Raw genomic sequence first — 19,926 nt, 5'->3', positions numbered from 1 at the left:
ACTCAAGCATTACATCCGGGGAGCATTTTTTCCTTCCATGCCCAGCCTCTTCTGGCCAACACCCATGCACACAAATAATTAACACTCCCCTAGAAAGTTCTAGCACGTCACTTTAAATTTGTGTAAGGTTTTATTAAGAATACATGGCATTGCACTGGTTGTTGCACGTTCTTCTGTTCTGAACTTTCATTATTTCCTTGTGCTGTTCCTTTTTAAAATCCAGATTATAGTTATGATATAAATCTTAAATGACTGATGGTAGATTTACTCATTTAGTGGCACAGTTCATCCTAACCACCATTCGTCATATAAAGGTGGTTTGAATCTTCACCTCCTTGAAAACTCACTGTATTAGTGATCCTCACCTGATGGTCCATCAGTGAACGTGTTTTGTAATGTGGGCCCTGAATTGGGAACGTTTAATGATGGCTGCCTGTTATCTGACAGGCAGCTGTGTGTTTTTTAGGCAAGTGTCATTTGGGAATTGGCCTGCCTGGCGTATAGTTGCCCAACTTTGTGCTTGGTGTACAGAAGGGGTTATCAGAACCTTTGTGTTCTGTTATTTTATGAGCTCTCTGCAGTGTTTCTCACGGAGCGGCCAGTTTTTATGCTGCTTGCGAGCCTTGCAGATTGCAGTTTGTTGTAAGTTTTTGTTCCAGTTAGAAACGGCCTATTTTTTTAAGTGTGTATTTCTGAAAGTTGACAATTATTTTTATTTCCTTGTTTGAAAGTACTTTGTCTTTTTTTCCAGCTGTATGATAGAGTCTACTTTGGTCATTATTGTGAACATATTTATTTTTTTTACAAGATGCTCTTTTTTCCAGAAGAGTTTGTTTCATCTGCATTAGCAGAGCATCATTAGACTGGGCTGATAGGGATCAAGGAAATAGTAATTTTGTTTCAAGAATTGACTTCAGTGGCCTTGGTTAAAGTTACCAATCTGTTGCAGTGAGGGTCACTGTTTGTCTTACTCTTCCTAATTTAATCTTTCTTCTCTTGGCAAAATGAATAAAAAAGATTTTTAAATCAGTGCAGTGGGCGAACGGTTTCATCCCCAACAATTACACAAGAGACGCAGGAAACTAGTAGTGGAATCACTCTCCGTTGGCTTATTTGGGCTTTAGCTCTAAGTCATTAAGACGTGTGTACTTGGTTTTGTTCCATGAAACTTTGTATTTTCCAAGCAGATTAGAAAATAACCATATCCAAATTCATTGATTTATTTTACATGTTGTAAGACATTTTTACAAATGGTTTTAATGTGATGGTGTTCCACTTTGATGTGGTTATCTGCCGTGTGGTGGGATAACATGGAGCTGGATGACCAACTAGAACTTGTGTCTGGGCTCTGCCCTTCAGCGTGTGAGCCTGAGGCAGTCCCTCAGCCTTTCTGTTTCTGAAATTGTAAAAGGGGGACTATCCAAAGACCGATTACTATTATTAGTTGATGTAGAAATTGCACGAGCTGATCCCTATAAAATAAGCCTATGGCCCAGTGCCTGACCCATATTAACCATATTATTAACATGAGCCGTTACTATTTCTAATAAGCCATACGTGCATAAAACACAAGTAGCTTTTTAACAAAATAGTGCCCTATAAGCATTGATTTGCTTCACTCTCTGAACTTGATTACCGACATAAAAATCCTGGATTCTAAAAAATGCAGAATATGACTCATATTCTTACCACACCGTATGTTGTCTCTGCCGAAGGTGGAACATCCGAAAGAGAACTGAGCTCCTCTGTGTTGCTGTATTGGTTCGTGTTGCCTTCTCCTATCGCTTCGCTTGATTTTTAATGTGATGTGTGGGTTGAATTAACCAAATCCTCATCTTCCTGCTGGCGGCTCGGTAGGATAGCCATCGGCAGAGGCTCCGCCGCTCTGCACCGCCGCTGCACGCACCTCTCTGCTCCCTGTCCGCGGTGACCCTGTCCCCCTCTGGTCCTGTGCCTGCAGCTGGTTGAGGCTTTGCAGGCACGCAGGTCAAAGAGGCTATTTGGGATGCTTTTCCAAGGTTAAAAAAAAAAAAATTCCTTACACAATACAGAATGATTTTTTTTTTTAATTTCATGTTACTTTTTTTTGAGATTTTATAACTTCTGATCATTTTGCATAACAGCCAAGTAAAAGCACTAGTAAAACGGTGTCTTTGGGTTTCTTGAGCCAGAACTGCCACATTTATCCTGTTAGTAGGACATTTTTCTTCTCACCTTCTAGAATGGTTAAAAGAGTGGAACTAATGAATAATTGGTGTGAGAGACTTTGACTTTCGTTTTCAATATCCTGGTTACTCTTATTCTCTGGGTAATCTTTTTAAGAATTATTTTTCTGTTAACCAACACCAGCTGCCTAGTAGGAGTATCTGTCATCTTATGTCGTTGCGTGACTTTTCATTTAGGCCTCATGATGTGCACTAATTGATATAAGTAAAAGAAAAATGGAAGCTAATAGGTTTTCCTAGTTGCTAGAGTCACAAGTTATTGCCTGGCCAACTCCATGTTATAGGAGGCCTAACAAACGAGAAGACCGTGCTTTAGATAGATTGCTGTTCCCATGTGAGTTGGTTCCTAAATTCCTATTTATTGATTTTAAAAGCCTGAGTAAGTGAGTGCTCTATTCTCACAAAGCTACAAATACTATTTATCCTAGTTTAAATATTTAAAAGAGAGTAATGTCATTTTGCCTATTGAGTAAAATATTGCAATAGTAATGTTTTGCTCTTTTTAACTGTTATGTGCTATGTTTGCAGTAAAATTATTGTTTGTTAGCTACAGCTTCAAAAATTATAGGGGACTTTATACCATATAGATGTCACACATTTTAGTTCTAGAAAAGGGCAAGGAAAATTATATGTACTTGGTAATTTTTTTCTTTGACTTTTTAAAATTATCTTATGATTAAATGTTGCAGCCAGTTTTAAGGTTGGTGTTAACAACTTAGTAAGAAACCAAGATTTTTTACCTGTTAAATAGCATTTTGCACATCAGGTCATAATGTAAGATAACTTCGTTTTGAAAAAGAGGCTCTTTTGTTTTGTTTTTTAAACTTTCAATGTGTAGAAATGCATTCTTTTGAAGGGAATGTGTATGTTCATCTTTTTGTTTTTTTAAACATTTTATTTATTTAAGTGATCTTTACAGCCAGTGTGGGGCTTGAACACACACCCTGAGGTAAAGAGTCATGTGCTCTTCTGATGAGCCATCCAGGGGCCCCTCATCTTTTGTTTTTATTTTCTTTTAAATTTTTTTTATTTTTTTTTTTTTTTAGGATTTTATTTATTCATGACAGAGATCACAAGTAGGCAGAGAGGCAGGCAGAGAGAGAGGGGGTGAAGCAGGTATTCCCCGCTGAGCAGAGAGCCCGATGCAGGGCTCAATCCCAGGACGCTGGGATCATGACCTGAGCCGAAGGCAGAGGCTTTAACCCACTGAGCCACTCAGGCGTCATCTTGTGTTTTTATATGTAATTCTATTCTGTATGAAATGCAGGTGTGAAGGTTTAGAGCATTACTTTGAGTATCTATGTTCCTTATAATCTTTCTCAAATAGGAAATGTGAAGAGCAAACAGGAAAGTCAAGGTGGGCAAGAAGGCCTCGAGGAGCAGATTTCAGGAGATCTGTTCTTTCACAAGTCTGCTAACTGTTCACCGGGAGCTCCCAGCAGCCCTCCGGTCACGTGGTAGTGAACACCCGTTAATGAGCCAGGCCCCTTCCACGGGCTGGCCGTTTGCTAGTGAATCCAATGAGAGCAGTCTCTGTTCTCACTGCTCTTGCTCGTTGGAGGAACCTACATTCGTGGTAAATGTTCTGAAGGACAAGAAAAGGAAGCCCTGAAGGAAAAAGAGGATGGTCTGAGAAGGTGACCAGTGAGTTAGGACCCCGTGGGTGAGAAAGGGTCAGCCAGGTGAGGAGAAGGAAGGTTCGGCAGAAGGAGCACCGTGCGTGCAGGACGTGGGCGGGGGAAAGCTTGCTGGGGTGTGGAAATTGGGGGCAGATGAGAAGAGCCACGATGAGTCAGAGGCCCTGGAAGCTAAGCAGTTCCAGGGTTAGGGGCCCGTTGCGGAAGGAAGAAGAGCTGGTCATCAGGTGGAAGCTGTGAAGATGGAGGGCGACGGTGGCTTCAGGATGCGCTTTGTAGGGTGAATCCCGGGGATCTGACAGATTGGAGAGGAGGTGTGAGAGGGAGGCAGACGCTAAGAGTGACTTGGCTTCTGATCTAAATGAACGGGTAGATGGCGGTGCTTTTTGCTGAAATGAAAAGATTTTGTGAGAGAGAGTTGAGGGGGAAGATGAAGACTTGGGTATATTGGGCTGAGATCTCTGTGAGACATAGAGGCGGGATCAGGTAGGCAGTTGGACACAGGAGTCTGGAGTCCAGAATGGAGCTTTCAGCTGTAGCTAGAAATTCAGGAGGTACTTGTATTCCGGTGATCTTTAAAGTCTACGGAATGTGTGCCTGCACTCGGAGAGGGTGTGAAAGAGAATAGGGCTCAGGGTGGAGTCTTTAGGGACCTTCGGGCCGCTTGAGAACATTCAGAGAAGGGGATGCTGGCAGACATGGCCAGAAAGGTAGGAGAATTTCAGGAACGTGTAGAGCCCTGGGGGCCAGAGAAGTGTTCTGGAGAAGAAACAAGTGGACAGCGGTGCCGCATGCCACTGAGGCGCAGTAAGGCGAAGACTGATGTGTTCCTTGATTTGGCATCTGGCAGGTTGTTGCTGACTGGGGCAGGTGACCTGGTGAGGGACAAGCCAGGCTGGAAGGGCTCGAAGAGGGAAGAGAGTTGAGGAAGTGGAGAAGATCCACTTGAGATTAAACTGACTGTTCTCATTTCCCTTTTGCAGGACTTTGAACCACCTGGCTTCGTAGGTTGGGTTTTTTCAAGCCTTTTCAGAGTTCAAAAGGACATTGTGTTTATACTGACCAGTTTCTTTGCCTCTCACTGTCTCAGAAGTAGAGTTCATAGCGGGCGATAATGCTGTTAACATTAGGCCAGGCAAACACAGAGAGTTTTTCACTTGGTACGTGATTGTTTTACTTATGACCATTTCCTGTTTAGTGAGGGCAATAACTTGATCAGTAAAACACATTCATTCCTTTGTTCCTTCAGCAGACATGCACTGAACACCTGCCCACACCGAGTTCTGGACCGAGTAGGCCCTGGAGCTTAAGAACTGCTTGTCCGGCTGCCTGGGTGCAGGCCCTCAGTCTGGTGGGAGCCGGAGAAGCCAGCCTCAGTGCTTGCCAGCGAGACGACGAATGCTCTAGTACACTGCTTGTGCCGCCCTCCCGCCAGGAATGTGCACAATCACTGTGTACTAGTCTAGAAAAGACCGTAGAGAGTATGGCTCCCGTTCACTTCATCTTGTACAGAAAACATAGGTCCGTAGAGGTTAAGGTTCACAGCAGGTTTTGGTTAGAGCCAGCTGTATGACTCCAAGCCCATGCCTGATACTCACTACCGTGCTTTCCTGCATCCCTTCGTAATATAATTAACTCAACAGTGATTTGGAAACAGGAACTGATAGGCCAGCATACATTTTGAACTATTTCCCACGTTGGTCGGTGTTTAGAAACATTCACAGGTTGCACTTGCCTTGCTGTCTGACACGACTGATCGGCAGATGGGGAGAGGAAAGGTAGTTAATGCCCTTGTAGGCTGTGTGAAGCTTCTCTTGACGAGAGAACTTGTGCTGATGGACTGAACACTAAAACGGAATAAAGTGATCGGGATTTTCCTCCCATCTGCTGTGTGATTTTAGGCATAGAATTTCTTTATTAATGTTGATTGTTAATGTTAATTAACGTTGCAATTATTGCATAATGTTTGAGTTGTGGGGATTTCAAGATGCATTGTAGCACATCATCATAGAGCAGAAATTTCCATCTGGTGTGCATTCAGAAGGACTCTTATAGGGCCCTCTATTTAGACAGCAGGGGAATTGAAACTGTATTTGGGAAGTATGTCCTGTGTTGGAAGACTGTATTCTTTTTTCCTTTTTTTTAACAGTTGAGGTCATTTCTTTTTGAGAGTTAAAAAAAAAAAAAAGATGTTCTACTGGAGATTTTCATTCTGGCAGAGCTTAATGTTTCTTTATGTATTAGCGGGATTGTGTATGATTGACCCTTTTCAAAAAAAGTATTTTAACTTTGGAGAATTTTTTCAGAGCTCAAAACTTTAAGCTTTTTAGTGTAATCATTAGGTGGAAACTGAAAAACAAGAAAATCATTTTCTTTTTGTTTTTTGAGGAAATTACTTAAAGGTTCCAGAATCCAAATTAGCTTTTTAAAGTTTAAATTTTAAAAATATATATTCATTTTAGAAAATCCTCCAGTTAGCCCTAATCACCATTTTAAGATATCTTTATTGACATTTTGGTATATTTCTTCTGATACTTGAAAATACTATTGGAGGTGGAGATAAACTTTTCTGTACTTTCTATACAATTTTATATCCTATGCATTTAGTGTTGCATCGTTAGCATTTCTTGGAAGAGGTAATTTTTCTCAGAGAACTGGTAAGGGATTCTTCTAGAAATGGGTGAATTTTTTACTTAAATGTAAATTCTTTCCTGATACATATTTTTTTATGAGCAGGAGGTGGTGGTGTTACATGGGAACATGAGCTAAATCTTTCCAGGTTGCTACCCAGTTGAACAACATTATATATGATATCATTCTAGCCCTCCGTCTCTGCCATATTAACTGCTTCTTCACATTTAAAATCTGTATTTAGAGTCACCTGGGTGGCTCAGTTAAACGTCTGCCTTCAGCTCAGGTCATGATCCCAGGGTCCTGGGATTGAGCCCCTGGGTGGACTCCCTGTTCAGCAGGGAGCCTGCTTCTCCTTCTCCTCCCCACCTGTGCTCTCTCTGGCTCTTTCTCTCTGTCTGTCTTTCTCAAATAAATAATATCTTAAATTTTTAATTAAAATGCTAAATTTTTGAGGGAAAATTTTAAAAAGGAATTCTGAAACCTGTGTTATTTTAAACAAGGGATTGTAGTTCTTAACTAGGGTTTAGAGAATGACTGGTACTCAAGATAACAAAACTGAATAGCTTATATATGTTAGGTATGTGCACGTGAGTAGAAGATACATATGTATGTATAAATACTTACTAAATGTGTGGCTAAACTTTTTTGTTTTTTCGGGATGAAATGTTTTGATGAAAGTAAGGTTCTTTTTTGTGATTTCTATAGTAGAAGAATTACCAGGCTGCATTGTTGTATATGTGTGAATTGGAATTTGGTAGGACTACAGTAATACTTTTAGAAAACTATGATCATTAGCCTTAAATCTCATTGAAAAACTGGATGTAAAAAGGAACTTATTAATTTGTGAGCAATGGCAAGGAAAGGGCCATTTACAAAATAAAGTGATGTTAGTTTGGCCCCAAATTTTCCTGTTTTTAATCTTGTGCACGAGTTTGTTTTTATAGCTCATATGCAGGCTACGTGGAAATTAATTGCCTAAGCTAGACAAAACTTTTTTGGGGAAATTCTGTTTAGGGTGTTATAAACTATCTTAGTCAGGAAAAGTATTTACTTTGAAAAAATGTTTTCAAATACTGGGGTGGTTTTTAATGTAACTGACTAATTTTTGGCTCTTCTGGAAGTATTAAGTGATGCACATGGAAAACGCTGGCCAGAATTTGAAACTGCATTCAGTTGGAGTCCACTGAATATTGACCTGTTTTCCTTTTGACAAAGAACAAGAGCTTATATATTTCTAGTACAAGTAAATACTGTCTTGTTCCACATGAACCAAACCCGCACGAGTGATAGGACTTGAATAAGTCTGCTTTCATCATGAAGATGTCAGCATGACCCTCGCTCCAAACTTGCAGCGTGTATCGCATCTGTACTTTATAATGCTTTTTTCCAGAGAAAAAGGAATAGGGAAAGCCATTTTTAAAAAAGGGGGGAGGGCATTGTCATTTCGAAGATACGGAATAATAGGTCCTTTGTGAAGAACAGGAGAAAGGAGACTGTTGAAGACACCGACCGAGAGAAGAAGTGAGCCTGCCCCGTGGCCAGCTCTGAGAACCAGCGGGAGGGTTTTGCGCGTGTCCTGTGTGCCTACGCCGTGTGTAAAGCTGGCTGACCCCTTTATCGTATTTTAGTTTGAAGAAAAAAATTAGCTGGGGGAAAGACATGGAACTCTTTAGAGAGCTAGTTTCACATATTTAAAATACAAGGGTTTCAAGCTCTTCTCACTTTATTGTCATTTTCAAAGATACGAATAAACTCTTAAAATATAACTAGGCCACGTTTTATGTTTACCGACTTTGAGAAATTAAGTATAATGTTAGAATCTTAGATTTCAGTTAAATAGTGTGAGCAGAGCAGTATCATGGTAACTTTCATATTTTCATGTGAATATGTAAAGAGAATAGAGAAAGGACCAATCTGATGGGAAATTGAGTCTTTAAATAATTTAAAAAATATGTATTATCTTCTGCCTTTGTTATTAGCCGCATCATTAGATTGAAATGAAGAGTCTTGATTTATTAACCAGCTTTAACCCCGAACTTTTCTGTTCTGTACCTTATTTATAGTTGCCAATTGCTTCTTACTGTAAACTTACATAAGTAAATGCTAGGTGGAAAAGCTTACGTTGCTCAAAGTCTATTCATAGAATATTGCCCTAAAGTCACCCTATTTAGATATGGCTTCATCATGATATTTGCAGGGCTTAAATTACTAGTATATACCAATATAAATTACTGGTTTGTTTTTTGTTGTTGTTTTTTAAAGCATAGATGTTGGGGTGCCTCGGTGGCTCAGTTGGTTAAGCATCTGCCTTTGGTTCAGGTCTTGCTCTCAGGGTCCTGGGATCGAGCTCCCCCACCCCATCCCACGCTCATGCACATGTCTTCTCTCTCTCTTAAATAAAACTTTCAAAAAAATTTAAAAATAAAATAAAAGAACATATAGGTCACTTTTAAAGGTGAGTGGATGTTTCCTTTTGAATAGATTTTCCCAAACATATGCTTAATGAAGCCTACCTAATGAATATTTGGGGAACTTTGATATGGCTTAGTTTGGGAGATTATAAGACTGATGAAAATTAAAGGCGCATTACAGGCATACCAGAACCTTCTTGTGGCCATCGAAGTAGTACAACTCCCAAGGGTAATCAGTTTGAGGAGTAAACAGATTTCTGGTTTTCTCTCTAATCTCTTGATTGTTTTTCATCTTTAAAGTATTCCAAACTTGCAGATGAAAGACTTCACATGCATGGGAAGTGTGTAAACAGCTTTAAACCATTGCACTTAGCCATTTTAGAGCACAGACATCTATTCTGTAGTTCACTAGTACTTCTTCAGGTAATGTTTTGCTGTTTTTAGCATTTGGCCAGTGATTGGTTCTCTATATAAAGAGAAACTGGATATTAACTTTGAGTTTTCATTTTCAGAATCACTTGTATACTTAGATTTCAGAAGAAAATTTCTCACTGCTTAATTACCTTGGTAGTGTAGATTTTCTTTACTGTTTATTGTACTGCCATGTTTATTTTTAAACAGAAAACTAGGGGCGCCTGGGTGACTCAGTTGGTTCAGCCAGGGGTTCTTAGGGGTCCTGGCATCAGGCTGCATCGGGCAACATGGGGCTCCCTGCTCAGCCAGGAGTCTGCTTGTCCCTCTCCCTCTGCCTTTCACCTTGCTGTTTGTCTGTCTGTCTGACTGTCTCTCTCAAATAAATAAATCTTTAAAAAAAACAAAACAGAAAACTGTTTTAGGTAATGGTGGTCTTATAACTAAATAAAAGGGCCTCAACACATAAAAATCGGATACTTTTTAATTCACTTATTTTTTTCTGATTGACTTCTTTTTTCTCTTTTTTTTCTTTTTTAAAGATTTTATTTATTTATTTGACAGAGAGAGATCACAAGTAGGCAGAGAGGCAGGCAGAGAGAGAGAGAGGAGGAAGCAGGCTCCCTGCTGAGCAGAGAGCCCGATGCGGGACTTGATCCCAGGACCCTGGGATCATGACCTGAGCCGAAGGCAGCGGCTTAACCTACTGAGCCACCCAGGCGCCCTGACTTCTTTTTTCAATGAGTTTTCTGCCACTTACAGGCACAGTTAATTAGCCTGCAGTTAAATTCTAGATATTTTACAGGATTAAACAATGGCAGGTTTTTTTTAATAGTAAACTAAAGTCTGATACATTTTCCGCATTTTTTTTTCTGCATTTGATTGAATTTTATTTGACTTTTTCATCCCAGAGTACTTATTTAGCAGGTAAAAAGATAGTGAGTGCTTCTTCCTTATTAAGCACCTTGAGTTGCTTTACCTTATCATGCAAAGTTTAAGTGTCTGTTGTAGGAGCAAATTAATTTCCTAGGTTTAATTGAGGTTTTAAGTTCTTCAGGATCCAATGCTAAGATATAAGTAGTGGTTCTAGTCACTTTTCTCATTTATGCTTTTATAACATTTTAACAGTATAATACTTATTTACCAGGTTCATCAATTTTTGACCATAAAATTCTCAGGGAGTTAGCTCTGAAGGCTGCAGACTCTGGTGGACATTTGAAAATAGGCCCTAAGGATATGGAAAGGAAGGCAGCTAGAATGGCAGTAAGGTACGCCTGGAGTGACCAAATAAAGGAAAAGCTGTGCTTGTAGTCTTAAGTCCACTGTTTATTTCACATTTCAGATCTGTCAAAGGAAGGTGTAATGTTTTACTTGTGAGACCTAGTTGAACGAAAGTGATACTTGAAACCTACTTTTACAATAAGATAAAGCCAAGTAAGTTTCTAATCTAGTTTCTTGAGAGCTTGTTTTTGGAATTTCTAGCTGGGGGACGCAGCTGCTCATATACCCTTGACCAAAGGGTGGTCTTCCTCAATCGGGGAAGGTTTTCCTCTTGACTGAGCGTGCAGCTTCGGGAGGGACGCACATGGAGCGGTGAGGGAGGAAGGAGAGGCCTTGCCTAGCCAGCCAGATCGCCCTCACATCCTCTAATCTAGTTTCTTAATATTCTTGGCATTTTTGCAAGGCTTAAAAAACACAACTGACTTGGTGTAATCGATACCAAAAGTCATGAAAATGTCAATATAAAATCCAGCTTTGAGTAAGATGGGTGTCCAGATCTGAGCTGACTCTGGAATGGCTACATCAGAGTCTCCTCTTTGAGAGCCTTCGTTTTTGATGTGGTAGATTTGTGGTGGACCTTGGAACCTGTAGTTTTTTTAAAAGACTTATTTATTTATTTAGAGAGAGAGAGACACAGGTTTCGATACTCAGTCCCCCGACCCCAAGATCAAGACCTGAGCGCAAATCAGGAGTTGGATGCTTAATGGACTGAGCCACCCAGGCGTCCCGGGAGTCAGTATCTTTGCCAAGCGCATTAGAAGTGCTAAGGCACTGCCAGGTGTAAGACCCTGGGTCTAGAACTGGAATCAGAGCACTGTTTCCGAAAGGGGCCAGTAGTAGAAGTAGAATATATTTTTTTAAATTTTTTTTTAATTTATTTATTTGACAGACAGACATCACAAGTAGGAAGACAGGCAGGCAGAGAGAGAGAAAGAGGAGGAGGAAGCAGGCTCCCTGCTCAGCAGAGAGCCCGATGTGGGGCTCTATCCCAGGACCCTGGGATCATGACCCGAGCTGAAGGCAGAGGCTTTAACCCACTGAGCCACCCAGGTGCCCCAGGAGTATAATATTTTAGACTTTGCATGCCAGCACACAAAATCAAGGGCATTACATGGGTATTTATATAACAAAAAACACAAATTTCCACAAGTTTTTTGTGGATGAAATTCAAAAATAGAATAATAAAAATTATATAGAGTGTTTTGTAGTATATAGGTTTACTAATGAGAAGAGTAGGATTCTTTTGGAGATGAGTAACAGTTTGCTTAATTGGGGTTCAAATTTGAATATTCCCTCTCACCAAACTGAGTTGCAGATGTTTATTAATGCTGATCTATACTGAGATTTTACACAGTTCATCCTTGAAAAAGATGTCTTTTCATACAGATAGATACTGCCAAATGAGCATATGATTTTTTTAAAGATTTCATTTATTTATTTGAAAGAGAGCAAGTAAGAGCACAAGCTTAAGGGGGGCAGAGGAAGAAGCAGACCCCCTCCTGAGCAGGGGAGCCCCACTCTTCCGGGCCTGGATCCCAGAACCCTGGGACCATGACCTGAGCTGAAGGCAGACACTCAACTGACCGAGCCACCCAGGCGCCCCTGAGCATATGATTTTAATTGAGCGTAGTCATTGCTTGGAAGACATTTATAGAATTCTGGTAGATTCTTCTCAGTGTTGCCTCTTGGCGTGTCATTTACATTGCAAATTATCCATTTCCAGTTGATGGTTAGGTGGAAGCTCCTCATTGTACACTTAAGTGGATTTTGAAATATGACAGTATCCTCTGTCCTTGCATTGGGATCTGAAAGATGCTGCAGAAACTAGAGTTTGATTTTGGAAAAATACATGCTGCAGATTTATGTGAGGATGGTGGTCTCACTTTTTGTTTTAACTTTTGGCAGCAAAGAAATTATGTATATATATATATAAAACAGTTTAACATTGCTTATGATTAAAATAATGCCAGTTGTTGAAATGAGTTATCACAGTATAAGTTTTGCAAAAACTGGTTTGCCTTTTAATTTGAGGTTAAATTCCTTAAGATATATAATCAGATGTTCCCTAGAGCTAATTTCTAGAGCCATTCATGGTCTGCATTAGTGATTGAAGGCCATTCTTATTGGGAGAAATTCACTTTCATCCATTAGTTCCAAAAATCTCAGTAAAGATTTACCTCTGCTAAGCTCTTGAACTGTGTAATAGGACAACTCAGCATATTCAGCTTCTATTTTTTACAGAATTCATGGAACTGATGAGACATAAGTCCATGGGAAGTGAATTAAGTTAATTATTGACACTTCTCTGGTTCAGACACACATGAGAGACCCATCTACTTTCCACAAAGGACCGAGTCACGCAATGTGCAGTCATTGTTACAGTTTTCCTAAATTTGTGCTTTTTTTCTGCTGTGCACATACTTCTACTCTGTACATCGGTTTTAACACACGCTGGCACGTTACGATTTAGGTGAAGTCGCTCTCGAGCTTTCTCGGCTTCTCTGAGTGTATGCTCACGTGTAGCTCCCGCACACAGGCTGTTCAGACAGGCCGAGTCTTCAGTGCCTTCAGACTTGGCGCTGGTCGCTGGAGTAAACAACCGCGGAGCAGTAAGTGGGAGTCCTTGCTTGGCCAGCAAACCTGAACCACTTGGAAACTGACTTCAGTTTCAGTCTGTTTCCATCTTTCGCGAAGAAATCCTGCTGTGATGAACTATTCCCTTTTAAACTTTGTGGTTGTTTTTTTCCCCCTGTTGCTTTCCTGTGAGTTGGGATTATTTTTGAAGAGTGTTTAGTCTGGTGATGTGGACGCGTATTGTATTCTCTTAGCATAGCACGGCCCCGCTGCTAATACACACGGTGCTTTTCCATCGTGTGTGGTTTATCAGAATTACCCACATTCCGGTGTGCCTCAACAGCGGGACATTGAAAGCCCTCTTTTGCTTTGTGTTTTGATGGATATTCACTAGTTTAAAAAAAGAAAAGAAAAGGAGGTCACGCTCTGGCACTCCCGGGGACACGTGAGACCTTTTCAGGCTGTCACTACGTCAGCATCGTGTCGAGCACGGTGAGGCGAGCCCCACACGCAGCCGTGTCGTGACCACTCGTGGCGTCTGCAGCAGCCGTCGCCAGTGCGCAAACAAATGAGGGGGGTCGTGTTTGATACAGCTTTATTTATGGACCCTAAAATTTGAATTTCGTATCATTTACAGATGTCATGAAGTATGCTTTTGATTTTTTGTCCCCCCAACCGTTCAGAAACGGGCCACACGGAAACCAGCCATGGGCTGGCCTTAGCCTGCAGGTCATGGTTGGAGGATCCCTGCTGTAGAAGATAGGGAAGAGGAGAACTCGGGGAGCCCCGAGCCGGCCTTTCCTTATGCCTCAGTGGCACTGTCACCGCCGCACGAACATAGATTTTTCCTATAGTTCTGCAGTGAGGATCCTGTGTAAAGTTCCTGTTACCCCTTGCCAAGTTGCCTTATCTAGAATATGCATGCCTTGCTTTTTAAAAATCTGTATTAAAGTCAGCTTAAATTCCACATCCTTTTAAAGTTGTAGATTCCAAAATGCTGTCCTTTATACATTTTAGCTGTGCAGAAGAGACTGTTGAATATGTGGGTCTCTTGTTCAGTAATTGGGCAGATAAACTGCCAAACTGGCCGTACTCTGACTACACATTTGCTTAATAAAAATCACATTCTCATTTGTGTTCTCAGCTTTTCTGTTACGTTTATACTCGGTCTCTGACTTATTTTACCCCAAGCAAAGAAAGAACCTTTGTAGCACATGATTCTTGTGGGATAACATTCAGGCCATTCCTAGTTTAGACACAACTTAGACAATTCGGTTTGTAGAACTAATAGGATTTTTTAATTTACTAGGACACTGGAGCTAATTACCTCTCTTAGCATGTTGTTCTTGAGGTAACTTGAGCTGAGTAGAACTATCTTGTGTCTAGAACCCAGGCCCACTGGCTGCTGTCCCGCACTTAGACATTTATGCCAGTATTCCAAACAGTGGAAAAAGGGCTAAGGGATGGCATGAAACATTTAAAACATTTTAAAAGTCGTAAGTGTGACTTACTGCTCTTCTTCGCAATTTTATGAAAATTTCTCTTCAGTAATATAAAACAGACTGAGGAAGGATATAGTAGAGTTTCAGGTCATCACCAGCAAAAAGTGAGTGTTAGACCCATGATATTTCTTGCCCGATACATGAAATTATTTACTTCTGCATTAGCCAAGAGACTAAGCAACAGCATAACTTGAATAATGAGTCGCAACAAAAGTGGACTTAAGATTAACAGACGCAGAGATACAGGGAAAGGAGAACTTAAATCATTTGTATAAACTGAAATTGTTGCATAGAGCAGAACTTCAGTAATTATCCATGGAACCACAAAACTTCCTCATTTTATTGACAGTTAAACTGAGGCCTGGAGAAGTTTAGAAATTGCCAGATTGCTGTTAGAAAAAGGACTAAAATTCACATCTTTTCCTTAACGTTAATAGTAGACAACTAGAAGACTTTTTGATCACTTCTGAAACTGCTAAGGAAAAATACTTGAGGGAAATTTCCTCTGGTAATTCATCCTTCATTCGCCACTTTTGGGGAGGTGGAGAGGAGGCCACGGGTGCTGGGCACTGAACTAGATATAAAATTTGCCTAGAAGCAGTAAAGCACGAACAGAAGGGGACCTTCAGAAGCTCTTGGGCTTACTGAGAACAGACTCGAGTATTCATTTTCCACATCCTTCATGAGATTGCAAACAACACACGTTTATATTTTTTAATTTGGGATTTTTTTTGAGGTTGTAAAAAGGTTCTCTCCCTCTTTTTTTTCTTTTTTTTTTTGCAGTAACACCCTCTAAAGATACTGTGGGAAACTTCTCCTTTGAAAATACTTGTCTTTTTATTGCACACATGTTTGCACATGCTTGTGTGCAAACACACGTCTGTGTGTGCGCGCACACTCACGCTTATGCTTACGTCTGTGTGTGCATGGGTTTAAAGTTGCTTGTTTCACAGTAGCTTAATCTGGGGGCCTGACCACTTAACAGAAGGATTCTGGCTTCAGTTCACAGCCGTGCGCATTAAAAGGTACTAATGCCGTCCTTGTGTCTGTCCCACTCTCAGGTTTCTGACTATAATGGAAGGATCAATAGTACAACCTAATGGTCTAGAATGGTGAATTAACATCGTTTTTTATGGTTGGGGTGTTATTTTAACCATACTGTATTTTTTGTAGGAATGATAAGTTGAAGTATTTATCCTCCTTAAGGCAAAGCATAGTCACAGTACAATCAGCTGGCAGCAGGCACCATCTTGGGGACTTGAAATACTAGAGTTAATCCATGTGTTCAGATATGTGGAAGTGATTTTATAAACATTGTGTACAGCCTCAGGTGCAGAAAGGACTGTGTAAATTACACTGATGAAACTTCAGTTGAAACTTCAGTAGAAGTTGAAATTTAACAACAGGAGCAAATGCATATTTCTGTAATTATTATCATTTGATTTGGGTGAGATTATGAATTCCCAGTGAACAGAGAGGCCTGGAGTAATTTGAACCTAAAAGATCTCAGATCCACTCTTAGAGAATGTGTTTAAATCAGGACACATCAGGGAAAAGAACTTAAGCTTTTTTTTTTAATATTTGTAATACCAAGAGAATAACAAATAGGAACCATTTTCTTTCTTTTTTTCCTTTTTTTGAGAAGAGAATATAGTCACTCATTGAGCTACAAAGTTACCTTTTCCATATTTAAAGAGAATAGTTAAAGCATACATACTACAGATCCATTCTTATAAATCCTTGAGTCTGGATTTGTTAATGGAATTATGAATTTTTAGATTTCAGAAAGCTAATATTGTACATATACTGTTCATTTTGTAAAATCCATAGTTTTGCGGCAAAATGAGCAGTTTTACTAAGTGGGTGAGATAAAGACCATAAAGAACCTAACGTCCATTCAGGTCAAGTTTTGCTCCTAGTTAAGTGTTGGAGCCAGGCTTACCAAAAGCTTGTAGATAAGGGGTTATAATTTCTTTGTAACCTTCACTTAGTGATCTAGTACTTTAATTTAGCACTTAGTGGTGTAAATACTTCATACATGGCAGTTGTATCAAAATAATTATTATTTGATGACATGTAATGTTATTATATTAGTATAACAACATTTATTAAATCATTCCCCTAATGATAAATGGAAAAGTGGACTTCCACATCTTGCTGTCATACGTAATGTTGAATAAAATATCTTTTGTTTGTAACATTTTGTTTATGTTGAATAAATTCCCCAGAATGGGTAAAAGTTCATTAAAAGTTTTCACCCATACTACTCATAATTTTCTAAAATGTTTGAATTTGCAAGGTCACTAGAATGAGTATACCAGCTTCTCTATATCCACAGAAACAATGGGATGGTTATAAGCATTTATTTTTTTAAAGGGGAAAGGGGGAGCTTGCTGCTTTAGACCATATGCTCATGTTAAGGTGACTTTAACTTTCATTTATTTGGCCATTAGTTAAGATAAACAGCAGTACTAATTGAAATATGTTTCTGTGTAGCTGATTTTTATTGTCAGTTTGGATGTGGAACCTGCCATTTTCTGTGCTCCACAGGGCCCCCTTGCTCGGGGGTGTCTGCATGAGAAGCATCGGGGGTCCCAGTGTGGAGCCAATCAGGGTTTGCACCTTAGTTTATTACAAACACACCCACAAAACACATCCTCTCTGGTCTCAGCTTCATTTATTTTCATCATGACTTCACAGCGTTGGGTACGAGAGTCAGTAGAACCGTTGTGGTAGTGAGTGGCAAGCATCTTAAAACCATTTATCCTCTTTGCCTTAGTAATTCTTCTGAGATCACTCAGGACATAGTTTAAGAGCACAGAGTGCTGTACTCAAAGCTGTTGATAATTATCACAATATCATCTATTTTTAAAGTGTTTTTAAAGTATTAAAAATGTTTACCAAAAAAATTCAAATAGTCAACATTAGGTCGGTGGTCTTATTTAACCTTTTAGATAATAAATACTAGGAATTATTTTGACCATTAAATTTACTTAACAGTTATTTAAGTGGAAAATCAGGAACAAACTTGTCTGTCTTATTTCACCATGTTAAGTGTACAAAAAGTGCTTGAAGGAAGATGTCGTCAAATGTCAACTGTGGTCCTTCCTGAGTGGTGGAGGTGGTGGCTGTTGCCACTTTCTTCCTTGGTTCTTTTTATTAGTTATCCGTTTCCACAGTGGGTTTATATTAAATCTAAAATCAGGGGAAAAGCCAATAAATGCAATATACAACACTCCTAGTCCAAAAAAACACCTTTTTTATAAATTTGCTAAATTTCATTTAAGGTATCTGACATTATGTAAGTATTTAATATGCACATTACTGAAAGGATAACAGTTTTGTTAGTCAGACTCACATATAAACAGAGTGACTGTCTCTTGTCATATTTGTCCAAGTGACTCCAGTATATCAGAATCATCATTGTTCGAATTTTTACTTTTTAAATACTTTGGGTTATTTACTTATAGTCCTGTAAATAAATATTGAAATTTATAGATTAAGCCCAGATTCCCTTTGGTCTGTAGATCTCAGTCAGAACACAAAAATACTAATTTTTTCATTAAAATTCATGATAAAATGCAAAAAAATCCAAGTTTGCCCAGATAATCTCTTCATTAACGCAAAATGAATTCCGTGAAGATTTTTGCCATCTTGTAAAGATCATCTTTAGATGCTAGAAATACTCCACAAGGTCCAGAAAAAAGCAAAACCATCTATCACTGCTTACAGCCTTGAGGGAGTCAGCCGGGTGCTCCCCACAGGGACACACCCGTGTACTTGTCCATGAATGCACTTCCGGGCAGCCATGCTCCAAAAAGTGTGTCCCACAGATCTCTTGGGGGGTCCCGGGCACCGTAGAAAGGGAGTCTTCAAGTGAGCACTCTTCTTAGTGGTACTAAGCGCCGTTTCCCTTCTTCCCTGTGCTCACACTGGCGCCGAGCGTACAGAGACAACAGCAGTGGCCGCGGCCGGCCGCACCTTGGCACAGGTCCAGGCTTTGGCCCCACACAAAGCTGTTGTATCCTTCACTGCCGTGCACTTGTGGTTGTCATTTCACACACACACACCCTCTGTCACTTAAGATGCACCCTAACTAAACATTAAAAACTATTGTTTTAAATCTCGACCTTTGAGTCCCCCTGTCTTTCCTATTCCGTGTGATGGGCTGGGAGGCCCCCGCGCCCACTGACTCGGGACGGAAAAGCGCTTTGGCAACTGGTCGGAGCATGAACTGAACTAACCATATTTCTCATGGAACACACATTTTTACTCAAGAAACCAATCGACATATTCAGACTTGGGCATTGGACATTTTTTTAGAAAAGAAGTGAAGGTAGCCTATCACTTGAAGGAATATACGGGATATTTGTTGCCATTGATAAAATTTGAGCTTTGCAGTGAAAATCACAATTTTAGGAGAACTTGTTTTGGCCTACCACTGTGAGCTTGTCTGATTCCCAGTACTTAAGACAGAGAGGTGAAACACATACTCATGACTAGGGTTTTCTTGATACGATGTAATGAAACATGCTGGCGTCTGGGGGGTCTGCATTACTTGGTCACCCCATGACCCGTGCATGGTGTTACAGAAGGGTGGTCAGGTGAAAGATCCTTTCTGCGTACAGGTAAACCAGTGAACTTCAGTGTAACAAAGTTCGCTGGAAACTGGAAAGTTCATTGGGAGGCTTCCTGTAACACAGTGAACTAACTTTATTTTTTTTTTTTTAAGATTTTATTTATTTATTTGACAGCCAGAGATCATAAGTAGGCAGAGAGGCAGGCAGAGAGCCTGATGCGGGGCTCAATCCCAGGACCCTGAGGTCATGACCTGAGCCGAAGGCAGAGGCCTAACCCACTGAGCCACCCAGGCGCCCCAGTGAACTAACTTAAAAAAAAAAAAAAAAAAAACCTGCCACTTGTGAAGTTTTGGTATAGTAGCAAAAATGTCTGCAGTTATCTGAAAATATTTTATGAAAATGCTCCCTTTCCAACTACATTTTTGTGAAAGACCAGATTTTTTGTCCATACTCAGCCAGGACAGCCTATAGCAGCCATTCACATGCAGAAGCAAATGAGTGTCTCACTGTCTTCGATTGAGCTCTACTAAAATGTGCTACTACGGAATGTGTGTATTATTAAAATCTTTAAATCAATTTTCAAAATATTAAATTTCTCAGTTTTCCTTTCTAATATGGTAAATGCTAATAGCTACAACCCACATAAACAACGTCTGTTTGGGATCCTTAAG

The 19,926-nt window shown here is 40.0% G+C and overlaps 1 protein-coding gene across 1 annotated transcript in view; it reads left to right on the top strand.

Moving 5' to 3' along the window:
- GNA13 (G protein subunit alpha 13) overlaps positions 1-19,926 on the top strand; it is a 40,727-nt gene that overhangs the window by 9,282 nt on the left and 11,519 nt on the right. The gene's annotated exons all lie outside the window — the stretch shown is intronic.

The sequence above is a fragment of the Neovison vison genome, chromosome 5 (assembly GCF_020171115.1).
Source record: "Neovison vison isolate M4711 chromosome 5, ASM_NN_V1, whole genome shotgun sequence".
Classification (NCBI taxonomy): Eukaryota; Metazoa; Chordata; class Mammalia; order Carnivora; family Mustelidae; genus Neogale; species Neogale vison.
The sequence above is the reverse complement of the archived record's forward strand: the minus strand, read 5'-3'. Positions and strand labels throughout refer to the sequence as shown.